This window comes from Pezoporus wallicus, unplaced genomic scaffold (assembly GCF_028554395.1).
Source record: "Pezoporus wallicus isolate ANWC-B61680 ecotype Strahan unplaced genomic scaffold, APGP_CSIRO_Pwel_v1 contig_1438, whole genome shotgun sequence".
In the NCBI taxonomy this organism is placed as follows: Eukaryota; Metazoa; Chordata; class Aves; order Psittaciformes; family Psittacidae; genus Pezoporus; species Pezoporus wallicus.
In genome coordinates, this window is record NW_026638681.1 from 3,027,498 (window position 1) to 3,054,374 (window position 26,877).

The 26,877-nt window shown below is 34.3% G+C and overlaps 1 protein-coding gene across 17 annotated transcripts in view; it reads left to right on the plus strand.

Moving 5' to 3' along the window:
• Positions 1-26,877, plus strand: part of DMD (dystrophin) — a 1,199,681-nt gene that overhangs the window by 650,478 nt on the left and 522,326 nt on the right. Inside the window, exon 1 of one of the 17 annotated variants that reach the window (XM_057411869.1) lies at positions 25,122-25,265. The exons of the other annotated variants lie outside the window; for them this stretch is intronic. The gene's annotated coding sequence lies outside the window, so the exon portion shown is untranslated. Of the gene's footprint in view, positions 1-25,121; positions 25,266-26,877 lie in introns of those variants that run through there. 17 annotated transcript variants of the gene reach the window in all.

Sequence of the window (26,877 nt, forward strand, 5' to 3'; positions counted from 1 at the left end):
CTGCCATGGATGGGCAGGAACACCTTCCACTAGACCAGATTGCTCAAAGCCCCATACACCCTGGCCTTGAACACTTCCAGGGAAGAGGCATTCACAACATCTCTGGGCAACCTGCTCCAGTCTTTCATGATTCTCACAGTAAAGTTTATTTTCTATAGTTTCATTGATTAAAAAATATTATTACTATATAATTATTAATATCTCAAGTATTACTTTCATTTGCAAGCATAATATCAAGAGTATCATGTTTCTTTTTAAGGTCACAGAGGACCTTAAATTATCAGTAAGATTTTGAAATTATTGTGTGGTGGCCTTGTTAATTATACTCAGCCTTCTAAAGATACTGTGGATATAAAAACTGCTTGTAAGTTACAGATCTCTCTTAAATTGTTCATACATAAAACTGTTCAGAATTTACATTTTAAAATACTTATCCAAGCCTACAAAAGGCTTGTGAATGACTCATGCCTTCTCTAGAAATCCCTTCTACTGCATTATAATGTCAGGAACATCAAACTTTTGTCTTGTGGTTGTTTAAAGTAAAAAGAGAAAATCAAGGCTTCAGCGCTGAAAGTCATGGTCATGCTAATATTTTCTCTCTTTTATATATAAATTGGATTATATGGATATAGATGAGTTAATAACCATAAATTTAAACAGTTCTGTCTGGAATAAAGCACAAATGGAATCAGAAGATGTGGGAGAAAAAAAAGTGCTTCAGTGCTTGAGGCCATATATTCTCATACCATGAAAATGCAATGGTGAGTGGGTGGATAGTTTACCCTGTTTTCCCCCAGATATAAAACTTGTAAAAATATTATTATATAATTATCGTGGCTAGAATTTTTTAGATTTTTTTTTTATTTTAGATTAATTTCCTTTTACTAAGTGATAAAAATTATGCCAATAGTCTCCAATTCTCGTTCCAGTTGGGATTCTATTTGGATTCCAATGGTTCAGTTTTGTTCCATTTGGATCAATTTTGTTCCACCTGGTTCAGTCTTGACTAGTGTGCTTTTGTGAATGAAACAGTAGAAATATAGGAAATTATTCTTTCTGGTTAGAGATGCTTGTGATTGCTTAATGATTCTACAAGAGAGAAAATATAGAATGTGGAATTGATGAGAAACCAATTTAGCTTTGTTTTAGAGGAATCTTTAATTAGACTCATCATGGTATGTACGACAGTGTCCTTCATATTTCAAGGGAGTATCTGGAAGAATATATATCTTACAGGAATTTATTATTAGCTAGTATTTTATTAATGCCAGAAGTACACAATCCCTTGCTATTATGTTAAAAACATTCTGACATCTTCTTCTTTTTTTTTTTTTTTTTTGTTAAGGTTCTCCTTATGATTTACACATCCTCAGCACTTTGGGCAAATGTTCTGAACTAAGCATTAAAATGTTCTAAGCGTGATAATCAGCCTACGTGAATGCCATCAGTTCTTACTTACATATTGACTGGATCATTTATTCAGAGAAGCTTACTAGTTTTATTTTTATTATCACCTTCTTATCCAACATCTCTGAGTGCAGCATGCTACTGCCCCTAAGAAAGAAAACTTAGAGATCCCATGGATTACAAGTTTTTGTCCTAAGGTCTCAGTAGCAATATCTCAAGTAATATACATGAACTTTGCATCAGACACCTGGGCCCTAACTGAGCAGAACACCTCTTTTTCTGATTTAAGGCAATCTTATAAACAAATTCATGGGCCTTTCTTGACTGTTATAGCAATGAAAAGACTTCATTTACCGTTAATAAGGGGAGGACATCACAATTCCTAGTAAAATATTTACTGCTTCTTTCTTATGCCAAGAAAAATATTAAATAATACTGCAATATTTTAAGTCATGCATTTTTGGCAATATAAAATTCCTAAAAAAAACCCTTTCTTTTACTACTAAAAGGTTCTTCACAGTTGTTTCTACTAACAGAATTGAAGAAATATCAAAACAGTTTACCCTGCATTTGCAGTAAAAACCTTTTCTTGTCATGTCAAGCTATAAGAAGTATTATTTCATAATTATATCAGTTACTTAATTCTTCTCTACTGCACACAGTGCTACATTACTCCTCATTACTAATTTAAAATATCCTATTAAAAGTTTTTAATTAATTTGTTGTTGCTGTTAGTGGAACATTAAAATGTCTGAAGACTCTGAGAAATAATAAATTTGAAGTTGCTTTTGTGGATCTGCCTACTCTTACAGTATTAGATGACAATTCATAGCTTATATTTCAGTTTTATTGTAAAAGCTGGCATTGTTTATTCAGATAACCAAATTAAATCTTCTATAATTAAATGTGATGCATTCTTCAAGCATTTCATTGTGAAACTTTTTGAAATTACTATTAGCACACCTAGCTGCTAGTGACTTAATTTTTATGTATGGCAAGAATGTATAAACGTGGGGGTTTTCTCTGTTTTTAAGAAAACAGTATTCTTGGACTGGATCAGTCAAACTTCCTGGTACCTGACTGCTTTGCTGTTTGGGGGATTCATCTTCATCAGTTCAAGTATTATAGAATACTAGCACATGGGGATCTGGGAAAGAGATTGGTGTTTATACCCATTTTGCAAGCATTTTTTGTGTGTGTGCATAAAAAATAAAGGTAAAATCTAAAGGAAATGGAGGATGCAACTTCCTCATACTGATGAATTTGTCTTACTTTCAGGGCTACTCTGGACATTTATAATCAGTGACATACAATACACTTCAGATTCAGAAAATTTATTAATGCTTTTGTAATGATATAAATATAGTTGATCTGATGATGTCTTGGAAGTTTTGGGAAATGAGCAACTAAACTAATGACTACTTTGAAGGAGGAGGATATTGCTTCTTTTGCCTAATGAAACATTTATCTGATTTGCTTTCATAAGTCTATACTCATAGTGCATCAGAGATCACTAAGGTGCATGATTAAATCTGTGGGTGTTGATGCATAGATGTGAAGATAAGACAAACTTATGGGACTTGAACTGTGTCACTTAATGACTGATCAGCCTGGGAGTCTTTCTAGGTCTTCTGATGTGAATAATTAGCCATTAAAAAATATAACATAAAACAATCAGGGAAAGGTAAGCTCTTAGGAAATAACTTTCTCTATATGTAGTTACATAAATCAGTACAAATAGGTCTTGCTGTGGCCATTTTCCCAGATAGCTTTGTTAATCTTATTTAAAACTTCATTGCAACAGATTTTGCAAACTCTATCAGTCGTACAAGCTTTCATTGCCATCTTATTTTAGACTAAAACCATAAAGTACAGCCATATAGTAAACATTCAGGTTACTGTTATGTTGTTTTAAAAAGTGAACTGCTTAAGAAACCAAACTGCATTATAAAAACCTGCATTATGAAAACAGCAAAAGATCAGCATCTGCCCCTAAACTGTCTAAGAAAATACTTCAGCTAAATTTACTTTCCTAATTTTGGAAGCCAATTTTCATCAGGTTGTGATGAGCTATCTTTTGTCTTCTGCTCTTAGGTGTATTACACTAAGTGCCTTTTTACTGACAACCTTTATAGGCACCTTTGTGGAGGTGTGTGTTTGTCTGTTAATATAAGGTGTCAAGGATGAGTTAGGTATGATTTTCACCAGTGATGAGTGGATATTGAAGAATGGAGGTTTTGGTTTGACTACTTTATTGTTCATTTTAGATAAACTTGTCAGTTCATTTGTTTCTCCAAGATACTATGGTATGTTACATGGAGAGATAGAATGCCATCAGCAAGCTCAGGAAGTGTGGGCTGGACAGGTGGACAGCAAGGTGGATTGAGAACTGGCTGAATGGAAGGTCTCAGAGGGCTGTGATCAGTGGCACAGAGTCTATTGGAGGCCTGTAAACTAGCAGTGTGCCCCAAGGGTCAGTACTGGGTCCAGTATTTAACTTATCCATCAATGACTTGGATGAAAGGATAGAGTGTCTCCTCAGCATATTTGCCAACAATATGAAACTGGCTGATATCCCAGAGTGCTGTGCTGTCATTCAGAAGGATCTAGACAGGCTGGAGAGATGGGGAGAGAGGAACCTTTTTAGATTCAACAAAGGAGTAACCCCAGGCACCAGGACAGGCTGCTGGAAAGCAACTTTGCAGAGAGGGGCCTGGGGGTCCTGAGGAACAAGTTGTCTGAGAGCCAGCAGCAATGTGCCCTTGTGGCCAAGAAGAACAAAGGTATCCTGACCTACATTAGGAAGAGCCAGAAGCTTGAGGAAGGTGATCCTCTCTCACTACTCATCCCTGGTGATGCCTCACCTGGAGTGCTGTGTCCAACTGTGGGCTTCCTAGTACAAGAAAGACATGGAGCTCCTGGAGCAATTAGCAGCTAATGACTGTGTGTCTAGACCACCTCTCAGGTGAGAAAAGACTGAGGGAGCTGAGTCTGTTCAGCCTGGAGGAGAAGGCTAAGGAGTGATCTGATCAATGTATATAAGTATCTGAAGGCAGGGTGTCAAGAGGATGGGTCCACTTTTCTTGGTGGCGTGGTAGGACAAGAGGCAACAGGCATAAACTAAAGCAGACGAGGTTCCACCTGAATATGACAAAGAGTTTCTTTGCTGTGAGGGTGATTGAGCATTGAAATAGGTTGCCCAGAGAGGCTGTGGAGTCTCCTTCCTTGGAGATTAATGTACTCTAGGAGATCTTGCTTGAGCAGGAAGGTTGGAATAGATGACCTCCAGCTGTCCTTTCTAACCTCAACCATTCTGAGATTCTGATTGTAGCAGGCATGAAAGTAGCAAGAAAGTGCTTGAATTATTTAAATAAAATATTTATTTCTACCCTGCAGCAAACTTCTAACATACCTCTTTCTACTTAATTTTTGTATGTGAGATCCATCTCACTAAAACAGAGCCAGAGTAGGCACCTGTGTTACAGCTAGTTATCCTGATCTTCCTTTTTAGAAAAAGAAGAAAAATAGACACTTTTAGAGTGAAGATCATCTGACCTTTCTGAGATACCCATAATATTTAAAAGTGAGCTGTGACAACAATGGAAGTGTTGACTTCTGCAGGAAAAAAAAAAAAAAATACATATATATATATAATTGTGGGGATTTTTTTCAAAGAAAAGATGAGCAGTCATGAAAACATAAAAGCCTGAAAATATTTGAGAATGATTTATTTCAGGTGTACTTCTTCCTCCCTTGAATGCATTTCATGAGGTTTTGAATATTCAGGGATTACTAGTACTAGTGAACCAGCACTGATGCTAGCCAAAATGTATTACAAAGTAATGTAATTCATGCTGAAATAAACATCTTCTCATAACTGGACTAGACATTTTGCCACAATACAAATATAACGTTCAGTGAATGATTCACTGCGTGTAATAGAAGAGATAAAAAACCCACATTTTAATGAATTGTATTTTCCAGTGTCTTTTGTGAACACTAGAATTATTGAAGCTAGAATGCCTAAAGATTTGTGGCTTTGTACTTATCTGTTGTTCCAGCTGAAATGTTCTCACTGTGGGGGGCTTTATAAGGTGTTTCTTTTTCTTGTGTGAATTCTCAGCTGTTTACTAAGGTCTACAATACAAATCTGTTCCCTAATTAGGAACTGAAAGTGTTTTTTGGTTTCCTGTTTTTCTTTATGTGGTTGCTTTTTTTAAAAAATAAATTATTAAATGTTATTATTTTTTATAATTCTAATCCTATATCAAGTTATTTTAAAATAAATCAGAATATTCAAAAATACAGGGGAAAGTTAGGGCGGCAGACAGACCAACAGATAATCAGAGAGCTCAATCATATGAACTTCAAAAAATCAGAATATAAACTGGATTAATTATTTTGAAAAATAGAATGTTTAAAATTATTTGATTTGTTTTGTTAAAGAGTTATCAGATATTCATTACCAACAACTGCTTGTCAGAAAACATTTTAGATGGAGGCTACTTTTTACTTTTGTCCTGTTCAGAGCTCCCTGAAGAAATTTCATCTGTTTTGGTGCTCACACCATGCTGGCTTGCAATGGCGTATGCAGTTGATTTTCTTTATAAAACTAAAAAAAAAAAAAGAAAAAAAAGTCATATTATTTCACTAAAGCTTATGGCAGAATTTCATGACAACTTTAGATAATTATAGTAGACACTTTTTGATCTCAATCCTTTTGTTGTTGTTGTTGTACTTCTACAGGCAGCAAATATATTAGTTATTTACTCTTCTAAAAAAGGAACACAATACAGGTGCGCTGTAGCTTTTCACTCAAAATCTAAGCTTGCAATAGATTTAAAACCAACCAACCAACCAACCAACCAAACAATATCCTACACATTTATTTAATCTGTTTGATTTTTCACAATGGAAGTGAGCCCACTAGAAAAAAAAAAAAATCTTGTATTTTATGGGTCTGAGTATTTTCCATTTGCTGAATATCTTCTAAATTCAAACAATAATTTTGCCTTGATGCTGATTAAAAAGATAAATAAATATGTTCTTTTGCTGTACATATTCAGACTACTTAAAAGCTTCAATTTTTGTTGCATGTTTAAGGATGTGTAATGTACTGTGATGTGCAAATTCATTTATGCATCAACTTAACAAGAATGTAATAGACTATTGTACTCATCATATTACTATATTAAATTTGAGATGTGCATATATCAGAATTTTGCTGATTCCAGAATGGTTTCTTGAATTTTCTTTTGTTTTTTGATGAAGGTAGCAAAATCTTACGGTACATTAATTTACACAGGACACTCCTGTCAAAAAAATGCTAGGAGAAGGGAAAGAAAAAAAAATGAAAGAGAACATATTTTGAACAGCTTTTCCATTATGCAATTACTTATTTGGATGGCAAATATCTACGAATTTCACAGTATTACAAGGTGTCTCACCATATCCCCTCAAAAGTGGATACTCGACATCAGTCATTATTTGTATTTTTTGTGCTAATGTAGCATAAGAGAACATTTATAGAGGAGATGCACTGAAACTGATCAAGGTTCTGCTCTTGGGGTGCTATTAGAAGTGACGTTAAAATATTCAGAAAACATTAGGAATGTTTCTGAATTGCAGGATCCTGAGATGAACAGAGGGCTCTCTGAATGTTAATTTCCTATTAGGTGGTGGAAATGGGATCTATTATTCACCTGTTATATTAGACAGTTCATACATTTTATTTTACTGAAAGCTGGAAATAGGTGCTGATTCTTTAATGTTAGGTGATCAGTATTATTTATTTGGTTTTTGTGATTTGTCAGCACCAAATATCTATGTTCTATTGCCTTCAATAGCAAGACAAGGTGGTTCTTTGTTCCCTCTTAGTGGCTAGACTTTAAGAAAATGTTAATGCCAGCTACTGTTTCTTTTTGCTAAAATATCTGGCTATTAATCTCTCACTATAAATCTCCTCCTTTGTCCATGGTTCAGTCCTTCCAGATGTCTTGAATGAAAACCAAATATTGTTCCATTTATGCAGTCTTTGTGGAGCCATTAGATCACAGTTTATTTCTGGACACTGTAAGATAAACTGAAAATTCTGATCACAAAAATTTTCTTTCTGTGCTTTTGCAATAGGCATAACACCTACCTGAAAGAGTTTGCACAAGACAATTTTCCCTTTTAACAATTGTTTTTAATACCTGACAAAAAAAAAAAAAAAATCTTTTCTGTGCGTTGTATGTAAATTTTGGGGGTTTATGGGAGGCTTTACTAATAAGCATTTATGTGATGTTTTTAGTATTGGTATTTTAGTAAACTGATGGCTTTAAGAAAAGACACAACTATTCATATTTTGTTATAAGTTTCTCTAAGGCTGAAAACAGCATGAGAGACTTTTGCTTGTGTATTGTATGAGTATTTGGTAGCTCTTGTATAAAAGTAGAGTAGATCTCAGGAACTGCTCCCATAAGATAAAATACTGCTGTGTTCTCTATTAGATTATAAAGGCTTCAGGACAAGAAATATTTGTCTGAGGCAGTGGGGTCTTAGTTTTAGCTCGGCTTCTTTTCAGGAGCTCAGAGCTACAATCATACTGATTGCAAATACTGCGTTTGTGATCAATACAGAACAAAGTTTAGGAGTAGTCTGAAAATACTGATTGCAACTAGTTTTAACAATTTTGTGACTTACCTTGGTGATTTTAGAATATTGTCAAAACTATATACTCCAATTAAGGTGGATACTCTAGCATACTGAACCCATAGGATGTATTATTTATGTACTGCTTTGATACCTGGGAGTCACACCAATCTCATTTGTGATGACTGACATCATCTTTTTATGAGTTTTTTGTTAGACCTTACAGTACTACTGAGTGTTAGAGGATTTAGAGACACTGAGCAACTCACACACTTAGGAAAGTACCTTGTGATATTGCTGCAACCCTTAGCTGCCTCAGATAAAGCCTACTTTGGTACTTTCTCTAATTTACTATCACTGCTCTACTTCATTACCTCTTTTGTAACTGTAATGACTTCAGCAATGGCTTCTGTTTCACAAAACTGATGACTATCAGTCAAAACCCTTCTCCAACCCTGCCCTAAGCAAGGGAAGAGATCAAGTCAATGAAATTAGGCTGATAAACTTAACATCTTTGTATTCATTTGTTTGTTTTAAAAGGGAAAGAAATGTCATGACCCAACACAGTTTGTTTTAAAAATATTAACAGAGAAGCAATTTATTCTGGTGACTTGATGTTTTTGCTAGAGGAAATCATGCCTTTGGAGCATAGCAACATTGATACTTTGAAAATCCTGAATTGTTAATCAGCAAATATCAAATAGAGGTCATGTTTACAGTATAGCCAAAGCTTGTGTTATTGAGGTGGATCTGTTAAAATTACTACTGTGGTTTCTTTCATAATGGATGAGACTAATAAAAAAAGGACTTTATGGTGGTCCACTGCAAGCTTTAAGAAAGTTAGAGGAATACATTTATCATCCTAATAATAATTTTAATACAAAAGTGAATCACTTAACAAGGAGTACTTTTTTTGTATGTTGTTTTGTTTCTCTAGAATCCCCAAAAATCATGACAGGGGCAGTTCCATGGAATATATTGAATATTTCATATTGATAAACCTTAAACTGAAAGCTGATGGATTTTATTTTCTTATTTATACTTAATTTATATTTGAAGAGCTACTGACACTGTATCTAGTTTACCATGTTTTCCTGTGGTAGAATTCCAATTTATTTGTAAAAGCTACAGTAAATACTAGAATTAAAGTTTTTCTTTTTTTTTTTCACATATTCATAGTAAATTTTTGCTTAAATACATACAGAAATTAACAGATTTTGCAATACTGTTTACTGTATGACTAAACCTAATGATTTGGTGTTCCTGACTTTGTCCATCTTTTAAAATATCTTTCTTGTACTGCAGGTGCAGAATTTCAGTGACAGCTATATTTGAACAAAACACAGAGAGACCGTAACCTCCTCATTTCTTTATATGCCTTCAAAAGATTTTCTAACTCCTTTGTGTCACAATGAAAACTCCAGGCATAACTGATTCTTTACCACTTTCCTCTGTCCACTCTTATCTTGCTTTAAAATCTTTTTCAGAATTGATGTTTTCCATTATAAGAGTCCTTAAGGCTGTGAGCAAGTTTTGTAGTCTTTACTCCTAGAAGTAGACTGTATTTTCATTCGTACTGATGCATGTGCTGCTTTGTTTTTTCTTTGTTTATTAACTGATCTACATTTCTCAACCCGTGATGAGTCCTATGCATCAACTATATATCACCTAGTCTTCAAAATCTTTAAGACCTTTATTCTGCGTTCAGGGCTAATTTGCTTCCCCCCTTCCTCCCTCTCCTCCACTCCCCATTACAATTTAAAGTAAGAATAGATTTTATGCAGATTTTGAGTTCTGTCAGGTTCCATCAGATTTTCTGAAATCCTTGGAGACTAGTCAATGTAAAGGCAATGTTTACTTAAAAAAAGCCAACCATTTATGTCAGTGTAAGCTTTGAGAAAAAAAAAAAGAACATCAAGAATTTAAAATTAGCAAAGTTAAGACTATTTAATAAATATTACCATTATTTTGATACTAGAACATCAGTCTGGACTGAGATTAAATTTAAAGTATGCGGCAGTGAAAAGTTAGGAACATTGCTTTACCCTCATTTCCCCAGATAAGTTATTTTTAAAAGCAAATAACCTTCTTGTCACATATTCGTTTGGTAAATCTAAAACAATAAGTGGGATGAATTTAAAAATCAGGAAAGGAGGGAGGGCAGCAGTGACGACAATGGATATTGCTTGGTGGAAGTCACAGTCCTGTTTGTCTTGGGAAATTAGAGAACTAATCTGGTGATAATATTGAATGATTTTACCAGGTTTATGTTTGTTTCTTTTCAGTTGATTGGTTTCTAGGCAGCTCTCAGCAGACTTCGTATGCATTTTAAAGACATGATATTTTCAGATACAACCTGTAGGGTAACCTTCTCACTACATTTTCAGAACACAATCTTGGAACAAAACTTTTGTTCTTAATCCAATCTCTCTAATTAAAAAAATGCATACACCTTATATTTTGGCAGACAGACATTATGACTTATGAGGTATCTTGTCCTGCCTATATGGTTGGATCATTTGCAGTAATACTGTAAGTGACTGGGGGAAGAATAACACATTTAGGTATAAAAAATAACTGTAATAAAATGTAATTATCTCTTGACTGTTTAGTTTATTTGCAAATTTTTAAAAGCATCCTAGTCTACTTGACTCTTATACTGGTATCTTGGAAAAAAAAACACGTGTTTTCTGGCAGCAGGACTGATTATATTGAGCACATGGCAGCAGGAGGAAAGCTAAAGATAAGCTTAGTGTACTTATTGTAAATATGTAAACTGAGATTAGATTTTATAATTAATGGAAAGACAGCAAGTGAAGTTATGTTCAATATGATCCCATTAAAAAAGTATAACTATGTTATAATATGATGGGATGATCCCCATTCTCTGAAGTTTATTTATGACCAGAATATTTGTAAAAGGCATGTATGCATATGCTATCCCATGTTTCTTACATCTGTTCTAAAATTGCTCACACTCCTCTGAAGACCAGTTAACAGCATAAAACTACGAAATAGTATTATAGAGAGAACCTCAGAATATAAGCTTAAATTCTCTTTCTAAAAGCTTGCAGTATGGTAAAATTTATTACTGGGTCTTTTAAGCGGCCTTATGAGTAATATCAGATGAAGAAAATAAAGCATCAGTTAAAATGTAACAAGTCTAGAAATTTTAGTTACTACCTAGCATTGAATTTTTTCTAAGTTGCATTTTAATATCAAAATGAGCATGATACAAGAACACACTGTATTATGCATTGTAGACCTGACAGAATTGTTCACAATAGCTAATATGTAGACTGTTTTATTGTTTTGTTTTGGCAGTAGTTTCTGTGATAGAGAAAAAGGTATTCAAATTTGTTTAGAATTTTAGAGTCCTAAATAAGTTGGTTTATTTCATTCTGTGTCCTTATGTTATCTTTGTATTATTCATAATACTCTCGGGATTCTTAGAAGCAGTATATAATTATTTCTAAGTTAGTATCAACAGCTATTATATAATGTTGATCTAAAATCTGTTGAAGACCATTGACCTCAGAGGCAGTTTATCATGATGGCAGAAATTAATCATGTTAGCTACGCTTGATCTCATGAAGACAATACAAATTTAAAAACTGCATAAACAGGGGTAGGCAATGATTTTGAGTATTACTAGATTGTCATATCATAATAGCTTCATAATAATTAGGCACATTAAGCAAGTGATGAAGTGATATAACAGTAGATGAAGTAATTATTTCCAAAATTCTGCCACACAATTGTTAAAATAAAAAACACCCTCACATTAAAGCATTAAAATATATACTTAAGTTTGAAAATTCCAATGTTGAATATTCTCACTTTTGACTGTTCTTACTTTATTACAGTTAATCCCTCTTGAATCTGTCATTGTGCCATTATTATTTGGATTATTGGATTTTATTTACAGTACTATACAGTTCTTAAAATCTTTAAGTATCTATAGTTTTAATATCTTTTTAAGATCTCTAAAATTTTGCTGCTCTTTTAGCCTTTTCTAGTTAAGTATTTTGTATAAGAATTTTAAAAAGAATCTGAGAAGTAACAAATCAGAAAAATCACAGTATTAGAAATTGAAATGAAAGTCTTTTGCTTCCATTAATTTGAATAATACAGGTTATAATTCTGTGGCAATGCTGTTTTAATGCTGTGGTTACAGCAGTGAAAACTTCACATCATCTCAGTTGTATGGGATGAAAGCATGAACCAGTGATTTCCACACCCACATATATCTGAATATATACTTCCAATATATCAGGTTTTGAACAACGACAGATCAGCACAAGTACTAATTAAGAGTTTAGCAAATAGTAACTTACATGCATATTACAGCGTAAAATATGGTATGTGAATAAATATGTGGTCATAACACACATTGGGAACACTTCCTTTCTGCATTATTTCCAAAGCACCTCTTAAGCTATAAGCATGATTTAAAATAAAATAAATCTTATTATATTATCATTAAAATAACTCAGAACAATTACCAATATCTGTTTTAGAGGCAAACTCTTCCCCTCCATACTGTATTTCCATGTCACTCCTACATATGCAAGCCTAGTGTGTCAGAAATTATCTGCCATGCTTTATCAAATGTTTGAGGATAATCTAGAAATCTATAGCATTGCCTCCCAGCTGATTATCCTGTTGTCTATAGTCATCAAAAGTTCTAATTTAACTATAATTTTGCTCCCGAATTTTTTTATTTAAGCCTTTCCTAGAAGTCTAAAAATCATATACAGAGTTTAGAGGTTCTTTACTGCATTTTATGCCATCTTAAGTTTTTGTTTTCATTGGAAAAATCTCAACAGCCTGTCTAAGTTAAATGGAATGATATGGTAATGTTTTTTTGTTGGAGTTTTTTGGATGGTATTCCATTTAAATAAAATCAGTGTTGTTTTTATTTAAATTCTAGTGGCTTCACTTCTTTTCTCTTTCAATTAAGTGAATTTACCAGTGCACACCTGAGACAGAAGCCATTGATGGAAAAGTAAAATCACATGAGAATTTAGTTTACCCTTTCCTTTACATCCACAGAAAACTGCAGAATAAAATTATTACCAGTTATGTAAGGGTATTTCCTGACAATCTTGGAAGATGCAAAACAAAAAAATAATTAACAGTAACTATGGTTTTGTACAATCAATTTGGAATGTAGCACAAGAATGCACGTTGACTTTTGTCTAGAATAAGTCTGTGTTAGATTGAAAGACAGACAATACCTTCAGCATCCTTTTTATTCTGCTAAAAGTTTTAAATTAACTTCTGTAAACAAGCAGATTTTTGTTAGTCCAGTGGGATGTGATACAAAATGGATCTTCAATTCAGAGCCAGCATATTGTGATTAAAAGTCCCTGTGGGGTTCATATTTCTTTTTTAATAGTACAAACTGGACTCTGATCTGTTTATGGCTCCTGGGAGAACAATATTCTAGTGTAATTTTCACATGTGAATGTAGCACTTCTTATATCTTGCATAAATAATTCTTTGAAGAAAGTTTACAAAGCTATATTGGAAGCAAAAGTTTTGTAAGATACACAGTATGTATATGAGACATACTGAGATATGACTCAAAATCACATGACAACAAACTATGCAGAAAATATAGTGGAAATGGCTGGAAATGAAGGCTGAGGTAACTATTAATTTGGACAGATGATGATGATGATGACTATGACAACAACAATGACAATGTGGAAATAGTTTCTTAAAGCATAACAATATTCTATGCTCAATTTTTTTTCTTTTTCCTAGAAGTTTTGTGTGTTCCAACATGTGCGTGAATGTCTAATCAATTTCTGAAAGTTAGGACAATGCACCTTTGAAGGAGGACCAAAGTCCTTTCCTTGTGGCAAAACACTACAAAACACTAGCCTCTCTGGAACTTTTAGTGCAGATCACAAAAGAGACAAGTAAGATCTCCCACAATTGAGAAATTATTAGGAAAGGCTTTTTTTTTTTTTTTTTTTTTTTTTATTAAATTGTCCTAAAGCAATTGAAGTTGACATGAATGTTAGTTTAAATGAGATATTGCAGGCAAAAAAATCTGCCAAATTTGGTAGCAAAGGCTACCAAAATTATTGGGCTGTCATTTCCATTTGCTGCCACTTGTTACTGTGCCTAATTATTGTTTCCACCTTTGGTTGCCGTGCATTGCTACCACTTGTACTTCATTTTTCCAGAGGATGTTTATACTAGAGTTCTGAGTGAATGTGAATGTATGTTCAGGCAGTGTATATGGGCTCTTAGCACTTATTTTATTTCACTCTTTTTCTTCTACACAGATCTTCTTTTATTAGGTTTCTGGACATCCACTCATAAATGAGTGATGAAGACATAAAATTTCTATTTGACAGGAATTTGTCTAGGAATCTAGTCTCCACAATCTTTCTTCACAGGATGACCAGAGTTTCGAGAGATTTAGTCCTTTGTCCAACCACTGAGCCTGAAAGTATTTAATGGTGTCTAGCAAGGCACCAAAAGTAAAATATGAACTGCCATCTCTCCCTGCAACTCATCCATATACTTCCATAGAGGAATACTATGCTCAGTAGTGCAGATGTAGTCTCTTTCAATTTAAGAAACACATGGCCTATGAAGAAAATCTCATAAGATAAAATGTAGAACTCAGATTTAGGGGGCTTTCTCTGTGGAGGTTATATGCATTGTTTACCTTTTTAAAAATGTTTTTCTAGTTATAATAATAATGCTGAGACTATGCTGAGGCATAATAGAAATAACTTTAAAACTTGCCACTTCATAAAAGTGAGACCCAATGGAAAGGTAAACAGATGATTTTGCAATGTGCTATTGACATATGTTAAGAAAACATACTTCTTTGGGAATGAACATTACAGTATTGTCAGACTTGCCTTTTCATCTTGTCTTTCTATGTTCTGGAAAGGATCTGTTTCTTCCATGACTGCTATTTTGCAGTTTGGAACAAAGGAGTTGCCGGAAGATTTTGAAAAAAAAAAAAAAAACAGTGGATTTTTGGAAGAGCCCATATACACTGCCTGAACATACAAGTTTCAGGAACTCTTGCAACAATCATAGCATCCACTTATGAAGGAAATATTAATGACTAATCAATAAAAAAAAAAAAATATGCTGCCTTACAACATTTGTTTCCCTAATCTGCAGCAGTAACTGACACTGAAACTTGATTTATTTCATACATTATTAACCTTTTTTTCTAATATTTAGTATTGAGGATAATATAAGCAAGTCCTAGTGAGTGTTTCATCCAAATCAAACTTGAGGTCAGAAGCAAACTTTCTCTTTTGTTGTTGCTCTGGAAGAAACACTGGTTTTATAAACCTGGTTATATTTCTCTAACTTGAGGTGCCCTGATGAGGAGGAAGAAAGAAAGAAATATTAATATTTTGAGAATATTAACCTACTAAGTTTTAAAGTATGTTGTGGTTATAAAAAGTAAGTAGCGAATATAGGTAGTATGATCAAAATGATAGCTTGGTAGGTTTTGGTAGCGTGGAGCTAGTTCTGACCTAACTGGAGCAGAGTTAGTAAGTTGTGATTACATTGTGTAAAAGGGGTGTCTGCATCAGCTTTTCCTGGTAAATACTGTTGGGGAAGGTGTGAAAGTTCTTTAGTTTTTCCCAAATGAATTCAGTTTTGTCTTTTGCAGCAATTTTTTACTTTGTTGAAAACTTTTTTTCGTATTCTGTAATTTCAAAAAGCTAGTATATGACTACTGATATATGACTTTATAGGGTCTTTGTTTACTGAAAGGATTCAATATTAAAATTGTTGCTTTGGTGGGTGCCATTTGTTGTGGTTTAAACCCAGTCAGGCAATTCGTTCACTCACTTTCCCTCCTTCTTTCCCTCCCCCTGCTCCCGGAGGGATGGAAAGGAGAGTCAAAAAGAATGCAACTCCCACGTGTTGAGATAAGAACAGTTTAGTAACTAAGGTATAACACAAATCACTACTGCTACCACCAATGATAATAATGATAAAGGAAATAACAAGGGAAGAGAATACAACACCTCAGCACCAGCCAACTGATAAGTCACCCCCCAGGCCCGACCAAGCACCGACCCATACCTCCTCCAACCCTGCAGTCTCCCAGCCCTTCCAGCTAACTCCCAGTTACATCCTCGGCATGATGTGCTGTGGTATGGAATACCTCTTTGGTCAGTTTGGGTCAGGTGTCCTGTCTCTGCTTCCTCCGGGCTTCCCCTCCTCCCTGGCAGAGCATGAGGCTCACAAAGTCCTTGGCCAAACCAAAACATCATTGTTATCAGCTCTGTTCCCGAGCCGAAAGTCAAAACACTGCCCTGCACCAGCTACCAAGAAGGAGAAACATGATTGCTACAGCTGAACCCAGGACACCATTGATTATTATTAATTATATATATCTAACACTTGGTATAGGTCAGATTGCCTTCATTTAGCATTTTAATTATATATATTATCAATAAAATAATTAATTATTTTATCGACTTTATTTTCCAAGCAATTATATTATTGCATAATTTATAAAATCTGTAATTTATAAAAATTTGTTTATATCTAGTAAAATACTTATGTCTAGATTTTAGATATAAATACTTATGTCTAATAAGTATTTATATCTAAAATATTTATATATCTAATATATAAAAATATAAAAATATTTATATATCTAATATTTATTTATATATCTAATATATATCTAATTAATATTTATATCTAAAAATATATCTAATTAATATCTGTATCTATATTTATATTTATATATAGTTATATTTATTTATATCTCCTTTGTTCACTGTTTATGCACAGATCCATCAATGTATTCTGTAAATAAAACAACATAAAACTTTTTGACACCTGCTGTCAAAGTCCACTGAAGGTAGCCATTTTTCTTTGAATCAGACTTCAGATGTGTGCTGTAAAGTGAAAGTATGAAAGTGTCTTTCTAAATTAATGTGGCATTCAGAATGATTTTTAAGGTCTTGAACTCCACTAACTCCACTAACTTTTACTTCTGGTAAACTTTCTGGGAAATTATAATACATGTAGCATGTCTAAAAGCTTAAACTCTCATGCATATATTCAGGGAAAAGATCGAGCTCAAAATTCAAGGAACACAATTGTTAAACAATAAACCGCCTATCTCCAAAATACTCTGAACCAAAGTTATAGAGTCATAGAATAGTTAGAGTTGGAAAGGACCTTAGGATCATCTAGTTCCAACCCCCCTGCTATGGGCAGGGACACCTCACACTAAACCATGCCACCCAAGACTCCATCCGACCTGGCCTTGAACACTGCCAGGGATGGAGCATTCACAACCTCCCTGGGCAGCCCATTCAAGTGCCTCACCACCCTCACAGTAAAGAACTTCTTCCTTATATCCAATCTGAACTTTCCCTAAGTTTTAACCGGTTACCCCTTGTCCTGTCACTACAGTCCCTATTGAAGAGTCCCTCCCCAGCATCCTTGTAGGCCCCCTTCAGATATTGGAAGGCTGCTATGAGGTCTGCATGTACCCTTCTCTTCTCCAGGCTGAGTAGCCCCAACTTCCTCAGCCTGTCTTCATACAGGAGGTGCTCCAGTCCCCTGATCATCCTCATGGCCCTCCTCTGGATTTGTTCCAACAGCTCCATATCCTTTTTATGTTGAGGACACCAGAACTTACATTAATTTTAATTAATTAATTTAATTAAATTACATTAATTTAAAAAGTTTATATGGGGAAATTTTTAAAAAATGATAAAGAGGAAAACTATTCCAGTGTACAGAAATCAAATAATTAATTTCCTTCATTTTAATATGGATACATAAGGGGAGATTCATCTCACTTAACTTTACATGTCTACAGTGTAGAAGAGATGATTCTGAACTCTGTTTATAGATAATGGAAAGTAATAGGTGCATCTGAGACAAAATTTATCTGATCTATTTTATATATCTACATTAATGTTGTACACATTGTGCCCTAGAAGTACCTATTTACTTCTACTGGCTACAGAGTTTAGATAACTATCTTAGATACAGAGATCTGTGCTGTAGATGTGAGAAGTTAGATATTAAATAAATCCCATAGCTACTTTTCCCACAAACTTTGGATTACCTACATCTGAATTATCTTCACAATTTAGCTAGGAATAGAGTGTGCTAGGGCAACAAAGGCATAAGTAATTGTTTTTAAGGTATGCAGTTACTGGTCTGGATAAGGATGGATTGGAGGTGGATGGTGGAAGATAAAGATTTCCTAGTCAGTAGTATAGTGTTAGTAGTCTTAAATACCAAACAATATTTTAAGGGGAAATCCTAGGGGAGGATAACCAAGGTATTTATGCGTTGGTGTTAATTTTACCTAAGACATTAGGAAAATGGAAGGCGCCCATTGTCTAGGACAGTGGAAAAGTTAGAGTAAAATAGATCTGGAATACCATGACTAGCCCTCCCCTACTATTGAAACCAAGGCAGAATTAAGAAAACAGCTGTATTTCTTAAACTGGGGGTGGGGAGTGAGGATGGGGTGAAGTGGGGTAAGATACTAGTACTGCTATATCTTCCGAGATGTCTCATGACCCTTACTAGGTGTGTCTGCCCAAGACATTAGGAAAGGTAGGAAGTAGCAATGTCTCAGTCTAACAAAACATATACCTTCATCTGAATCTTCAGTCAATTTTAAATTTCATTTTATGGTCTTCATTGGTGCCCTTACTTTTACATGTAAATGACTGAAGTTTCAGTAATAGCAGATCCCAAGCCATTTGGAATTTATGTAGCCATCCATTTTCTTCTTTTGTTTTGAACAAATGGAAATTTTTCAGTATGTCCTTATGGACTGCATATACATAAGAAACAGGGAAAAAGGTTTTATCTAATTCATTTTTTATGTAGGCTTTTTCTGTAACTGTGAATTTAATTTTCTCTTTTTTTCATTTCCATGATCCGTTCTACTGCATTGTACTTAACAATCTTCCTAGAGTATCTTGAGGATTAAGGAGTTAATGTTTCTATATTGCTTTCAAAATGCAAATACCATATAAAGTTTTATTCACAATAATAAATTTTTACCTGTGATGTATCATTTTCTGACATTGTAGTATAAGCAAAACAATGTCACATTTACTTTTGACACTGAAGATGCTCAATGACTCTTTTGCAGCTTTTCTAAGAAGGATAAAACTGTCTGTAAATAAAATCTGCAACTGTATTGTCTAGCCAAATTGTGGAAGTATTCTATCCCTATGATGATTTCTGTTCAAGCCTGTTACAATTAATTTATTCAATTGAGATGCTATCTCTTTTTCTTCACCTTCCTAATACTAACATGATTATTTTATTTATTTTATATATATATATTCTCAGTCCCAATTCCAAGCTTTTACAAGTGATAAAGACATATAATCACAAAACAAATAATTAATAAATTTCTGGATTTTTTTTTAACAAAACAAAACAAAAAAAATAAACAGAAAAAGTAACTGAAGTTTATTTCACTAGGAGAAGGCAACAAAGATTCCAAATACAGAAACTGTAAGAAATCTGTATTGAATTGAACAGACACTTTAGCAGAAGTGTTAATAGTGTTTTTTTTAATTGATAGATTAAGCTGTTGTCAATCACAGACACTTTCAAGTAATTAAAAAGTAGTTTGCATTAGCCATGCCTGGAATTCTCTATCATCAATTTGTAAGTTAGGTAGACTGAGAACAGAAAAGAGAGTTGTTAAGCATGGCTTGTCTTTTGTGTAACAGTTTTTTGTTTTGTGATATGGAATATCAGTTTTCACTGGTGCCCTATCCTAGTAATGTTCCAGCTTGTCACACTTGCCACAGCTATGGCACAAATAAAACATGATAGTACTTTCTGCTCCTGAAAACATGGAGTTCTGGTAGCTGCTTTTTCTATCTTGTTGATGGTGACTGAGTCAAAAGAGAGCTAGAAGAAAGAAACCAGGGGAAAAAAGTGTGTGTGTGGGGGGAGGTGGTGGATGTTGCCTTCAGTATAATTTGAATGGCGCTGTATTTAATAGAAGAGAAAGCCTTATAGTCCACTCAATTTTTCTGTGAAAGAAAAGCAGATGATTTTTTTTTAGATAATTGTACATTCTGCTAGGAGGCTGTTGAATCATTGCTGCCTTATTCCTGAATCTAAGCCCATGTTTCCCTATGATCATGTTCACATCTCCATCATCTTTCAGCTATGTGTGCACATTTTTCACATTGGAAACTCCAGATAAGTAAATTTTATGTTTTCTTCAAAAGATAGATACTCAGGGAAAGGACATAGGGTTTTCAGTCATCTGAGGAAGCAAGAGGCTGAAAGATCATCAGTTCCACTGAGATAAGAGAACTTAACTCCTTTAGAGTCTTTGAAAATCATGAATAAGCAGACTAACTGATTGTGCCCTAAGTCTCAGCAAAATAATCTTGTTGAAAAGCAGAAAAATTTCAGAGGTCCTGAGCCACTTTGTACTACACTGCCTTTGTAATTGAGACACCAAAATGAATACAAAGAATAAACATACCTTAGAAACCATTAAGTAGCAAATCTGATATGTCTCATTTTATGTTCTTCTTGACACTCATTAGAGTAATACATATCTCTCAGATGATATGACCAGTGAACTCTCTAGACACAATCTTGCTTCACTTTTGATGGATTAAATTGAACATGAATGCTGTGTCGACTTTTCATTTGCTATGCTCATCTCTAGTATTATCCATGTCCTCATATAGTTCATGGATTCATTTTCATAATTAAGTTGCATTTTTTTCAAGGAAAAATTATGCTTTAGTGTGAGATTAAGAGAAATTTGATATTCTTTCTTAATTAACTATTTTGATGGAGTAATTTGGTGCAGCACAAAAAGGTAAGGTGTATATAACAGCTTAAATACATCCATTGAAGATGATCACATTACTATAGGAGTAAATTAATGAGAGAATAAGTCAGTGAAATAACACATAAACAAAATGAATATTTAAGATCCAAGCCCAATGTGATAAAATACAAGTCTAAATAGGACATGCATTTCTTTGAAGTGGAATAATTTCATCTTTCTAACTGGTGTGCGCACTAAGTGATGCTCTATTTCATAACAGAACAATTTCTCATGCTAAATTTCATCTTGGGTGGAATCACAAGAAATGCAGAAGGAGCAGAATCAAATATTAGTTTTAAAATGCACTTTTCAGTGTTAAGATTATATATGTAAGTTTATATATTAGAGCTGCTGAAACTATTAAGAGTGTTTAATGTAGCTGACAACCTTCCTAGAATGCACTTTGTAATTTTCTTCAACACATATGGCAATTGGTCTAAAAATACTAAGCAGCAAAACTGTTATTGACATTTTTCTTTCAAATATATTAATGAAAATTATAATTTGAAAATAAAAATGAAGCTTTTTTATATTTGTTGTATGGTAAGAATAAAGCAATTATTGTCATGTTCTTATTACTGTCTTCTAATAAGTCGCCTTCTAAAAACGTATTCATATATAAAATCTTGTATCTGATCTCCTGAATTTCTATTTTCAAGAACCTCTGGCCAACTTAAGTAATGACAAGAGCACTTTATAGCCAAAATGGTAGTATTTTTAGCAGTAAGAATAGAGAATTAGAGAGGAGCCTTTAAGGATCATATCTACTCATCTGTGTCTGAGGTCTTAAATATGTCCTGCAAATAACCTAGATGAATATAATACCTATGAAGTGCCCCTTCTGTCTGCCTTGTACTTCTGTGCTGGTTTTGCAAAGAATGAATGCTGTCTTTGAGATACAGTCCTTTCAATAGTGTTGAAATTATTTTTTCTTCTGCATTCCTATTACGAGATCTGCCTGAGCAAAATTTGTCAGGTTTATCAGGACAGAGGATAAAAATTTTCAAAGCTGATAGGTCTGGCAGCCTCACTTAGTGACATTTACTGCCTCTAACTTAAAGCACTATTTTTCCTAGATTTTTTGAATTCTTCTGCTTTTGGTACACATTGCATTACAGACTTGTGCTGACATGCAAAATATAATCTCCAACATGGTCACAAACAGAAGTGTCAGTAATCAGTGCATTCATCGCAGAATTACTCGAAATGATCTGAGAGCACTGAGGAAATTTATGGGAGTTGGCTGGCCCCAAAGCTCTCTGATATGGACCTTCTACACTGATGTATGCTTTTTCTCACATCCAAATAAGATGTTTTCTACATTAGCTAGAATTTGCTGTGGATTATCTACATCTGTTTAGGTACGCAGGCACTTGTCTGTTGTAGGAGAGTTTGTGGAAGACACAGCCATGTGTCTCTGTTTAATTCCTATTCATTGCTAAATCAGTGTTTTGTTCTCCACATACTTAAGCTTAGACAATTTAGAAACCATTTTATCTCTGTGTAACTTCCTGATAGCTGCAATCAACAGGGTCAGTTTAGTGATTTTTTATTTATTTTTTTCCCTTCAGGGTCTGGTTCTTTGGCTTTGTTAAAGAGCTGTGTTTGACTGGGGAGTTGTGGATGTGTTAGCTTTTATCCTCTGCTGAAAGGCTGCAATATGTCAGTGATGAAAGTAAGGCTATGTTAGGATATGGCGTAAACCAAAATTGGGATAAGTGTGTGAATCTTTTTGCAAGGAAGTTGCTTTACATTCTGTCCTTCTATGCTACAGTCAAAAGGAGCTACGAATGCGTATTTATGATGTGAATGCAATATTTTTGCATAGGACACAAAATGGACTGCTAAGTGCACATGACTAGTAAGAAATGTATGTGCAATATGCCTCCTGGAATAGTACTGTTGTACTACAAGAGCTGCATAATAAATTCTTTGCCAAGAGGTTATCTAGATTCCTGCTTACTTAAAGAGTCATGAAACATAAGCAAACAAACCATTTAAACTGTTGGGCTTGTTTGATTTCAGTGGGTTTTGTGAACAGGAAAGATGATGGACAAACATCCCTTAAAAGATAAATACTTTAATCACTGAACTTGCAGCTGGTAATTATCTTCTGTTCACAACCCTTTCAATGAGCCTGTATTCTAATTGTCAATTAATACATACAAGTATTTACTATAATAACTTTTTTTTATTTTTGTAGTCTTAATTGACATTAACAAGTACTGACAAAAGTCTACTTCTTTAAGAAAAAAGAATCTATCGATATTGTAAGCTTTAAAGGTGTTTAATTATGATAGGTGTATAGCAAATTATTTTTCCCCTGATTTATAGCTACCTTGTGCATTTCAGGTATTTCTCTGAGGTGTTCCTTTCACTAGGTGCACAGATTTCACCTGTTTTTAAAATTTGCAATATAGTTTTCAGTACGTTACAGATGTTTGCATTATGCCACAATAAAATGAGACAAGACTGAAAGAGAGCTAAAGTATTTGAGCATACCAGCTAGTTTTCCAGAGCTGTTCACAGGATTGTGTTTAAGTGCTGATAAGGCACTAACTACATTAAAAAGACAGAGGCAGAGCATAAGTATTGTTTTTCCTTTTCAGTCTCTAGAGGATGATTCCTCCATGCATTAGCAAAAAATGCAAAACCAAAGACCATTTTGTGTGTATTAAACTTAAATTTTTCAAAATGTACATTTAAGAGAGGTTTGTTGTTTTTTTTTTTTTAAGATAAATGAAATACACATGGTATTTTAACTTCTGTTTATTGTTTCTAAACTCATTAGAGACTGATTGCTTAGAAATCACAGCTGTTTGATGAGGTCAATAGAAGCCAAAAAACCTATACAGGCCAATTTAATGCCTCATAACTGACAATGAAATTTGGAATGTGAATTCCTTATCATTTAGACAGATAAAATGTTTGTGAAGAAGAAAAAAAAATACACTGAATAGATATAAAGTTGTGAAAGTTGCCATTCCTTCTACTTTGGTGGTCCTTTTTCTGTGCTTGGCCTTTGTTATGTGTCTTATTATGGAGTCTAAGGCTTTGGAGGTGATAAGAGGTGTTCCTCCTCACCCAACCTCACTAAATATAGGTACTGCTTGAAATAAATCGTATTATTTAAACTATATATCCAAAGTGCATTTCTTGCCAAATGAGGTCATCACCTCTATGGCACATCTGGCCTCTTATCATCCTGGCACTTTTACTTCTGCTTCTAACCTCATATTGCTGTTCCAGTGCCAAACAGTAGAGCCACTAGAAAATGGTATTTTCGTTGTCAGCAAGCAGAAATAAATCTGTACACTACTAGGGTTTGAGAAAAAAAAAAAACAAAAAAACACAGGTATTCTTCAGCATCACTCTTAAAATTACAATGGCCAAATTAATGGAAAAAACTGACCATAATAGATACATAAATTAAGCTTGATATTGTATATCATGTACAGCACTAGCTATAACAGATAAAAATATTCCATTTCAGACAAGATTCATGAAAATAGTGTAAGCAGAGTTCCGCTGTAGAGTATTTAAAGCCTTATCATGGTGTAATGTGCCCAGTAGTGCCTCAACAAATTCTGATTCATTCTAGGCTGAATATGGCATGAAACGTGTAAAGCCAGGACTTGGTGTTAAATGGAGATTTTCTACAAGGACTCAATAAGTAATGCACGTGAAACGGTCTACACTGTTATATGGGAACATCACTATCTGTATGTAACAGCGAAGGAATCTTTTTTTAGTTAATTTAAGTAAACTAGTACAAATGTAATCCAAAGAAAATTAGTAAAATTGAAGCCTAGCTAGATCTATACTTAATTTTATTTACATATTAAATTTTCTTCACATGGTTATAACAGGAAGGCTGAAATGCTTGTGTTATTCCATAATATATTAGTAATGCAAATAGTTAACATGTTTTGAATTGAAATATCAGCTGCTAAACTGATGGTCTGCTGTGGTACATGGTGCAATCTAAACATGACAGTAGTTTTGCAAGTAGTTGTCACTCAGAGAACCAGTTTACATTTCACAGGCAAGGTTTATCCAATCCGGGCAAGAATTTTCCTTTTCTCTCTTATGCCCCTGCTCTTTTCCCTTTGAAATCTTTGGTCACTCCCACTGTGATTGTGTGCTGTTGAATCCAATCCGCAAGCAAGGGGGATTTCAGCCCAGCTTTTCCAGGGAGCCGCGGATACACACAAAGTTGGCTGATGTGCCATCCAGCATCCCGGCAGCTCTTTCTTTTCACACTCGCAATGGCAAAGCTTTGTGTGGATGCACTGCTGGATGCTCTGAACTAAAACCCTCGGGGGGAACTCGGCAGGTTTTGGACAGCCTTTTAAAGGTAAGGAAGCAAAAACCGGCGTGCTGGAGGAGGAATTTGGCGGCGGAGAACGCCGCTGTCGGTTCTATGCAGGCTGCATCTTGAGTCTCCTGATGCAGGAGTCTGAGCAATAGGTGGGAGGGGATGCTTTTGTACTTGAAATAAGAAGCCCCAGATTAAGTGTTATTACAATGACTAGTTCAGAGCTTGTGACAAACGGTGTGGTGATCAAAGCTTTTGGAAAATATCTCTTGTCAATTATTTATTCTTTCCCAAGTTAAACCTAACTGTATTAAAAACAGCAGTAGAGGCTAGCAGCCCAAAGCTGCAAGGTGCTTTGAACATCTCTTGTCTTGCTGCTTTTTGAGTCCCCTTACTGCAGTCAGTTTGGTTGAATACTCCAGACAGAGCGTTTCGTGCACGCTTATCTCTATTGGAGTCTTTTCTTTTTCAATAACCCGCCAAGGAGCACTATGTGTTGACAATAAAAGGCCATTTTTAATGCTCAGATCTCATACTGTGCTTAAATATCTTTCAAAGGACTGCTTTTAGAGCCATATAGATGTCTGTGCATTCAGGTTATGATTAACTTCCCATTCAAGTGTTGTAATAGCTAAGTGCATCACTAATATGTTGTTTTTAAAATTAATTTCAGTTGTAAGGCAGTTCAGGCTTATAGCTTAAAATAACCTGTATTAGTAATGCTGTTTTTACTTTTGGGTGGTCTGCTTCATCTATTTACGTATCTATCTGCTTCAGGTTAATGGTATATTGAATGTCAGAATAACGCAAGAAAATTCTAATATTGATGCTCATAGACTGAATTTTTACTAATTTGAGGATGAAGTGGGTTTTCTGTGTTTCCAGTATTTTTTAATCTCAAAATCCAATATGAACTGCATAGTGTTTCCCAAGTTAATCTAGGTAGTGTTTAACAAACAAAAAGCACCCCCACTCCTGTAGGTTTCTAGTAGCATGCATATTAGATAAACGTTTGTGGTAGTATGCATACTTCTTAAAAGTTTCCACCTGACGATAACTCTGAAAACCCTTTTATGAAAAAAAAAAGTACAAAATGTTGTTGGTTTCCCCCCCCCCCCCAACACGTTAAACATTTATTTTCTAATAAACTTTTTCTTTTGAAACATACTGTGGAATTTATGTCTTGTTAGAATTGCATGTGGTAACCCAGGCTGTTATTTCTTTCTGCTGTTCCTTAAGGAAGTATTTGACAGTCATTCCCTTGCACATTCTGAGACTAGAGCAAGTTAAAACCTGAATTCATCTCAGATGAGTTTTACATTTTAAATAAGGTATGCCAGGTAATAACATGAAGCGGAAAATATCTATGCATGATGTTTTTTGCATATCACTGTTAGCATAGTTCATAGAAGGTATGAAAAGAGATTATACATTTTAATATTTAAATGACTTGCGGAATTGCAGATTGATATTTTCAATGGTTTTTCATTACAGTTTCTGCCATTGAGGCAATGTGAGGGCTTTGAGAAAGATGGAGTGCTGTAATTACCAGGTGCACATGTTCATTAATCCTTCCTGGCTAGAAAAACCTCCAAGTTCTTCTCCAGTGGCATATTCATAAAGCTATAAATATCTAAATTGTGTCAGCCAA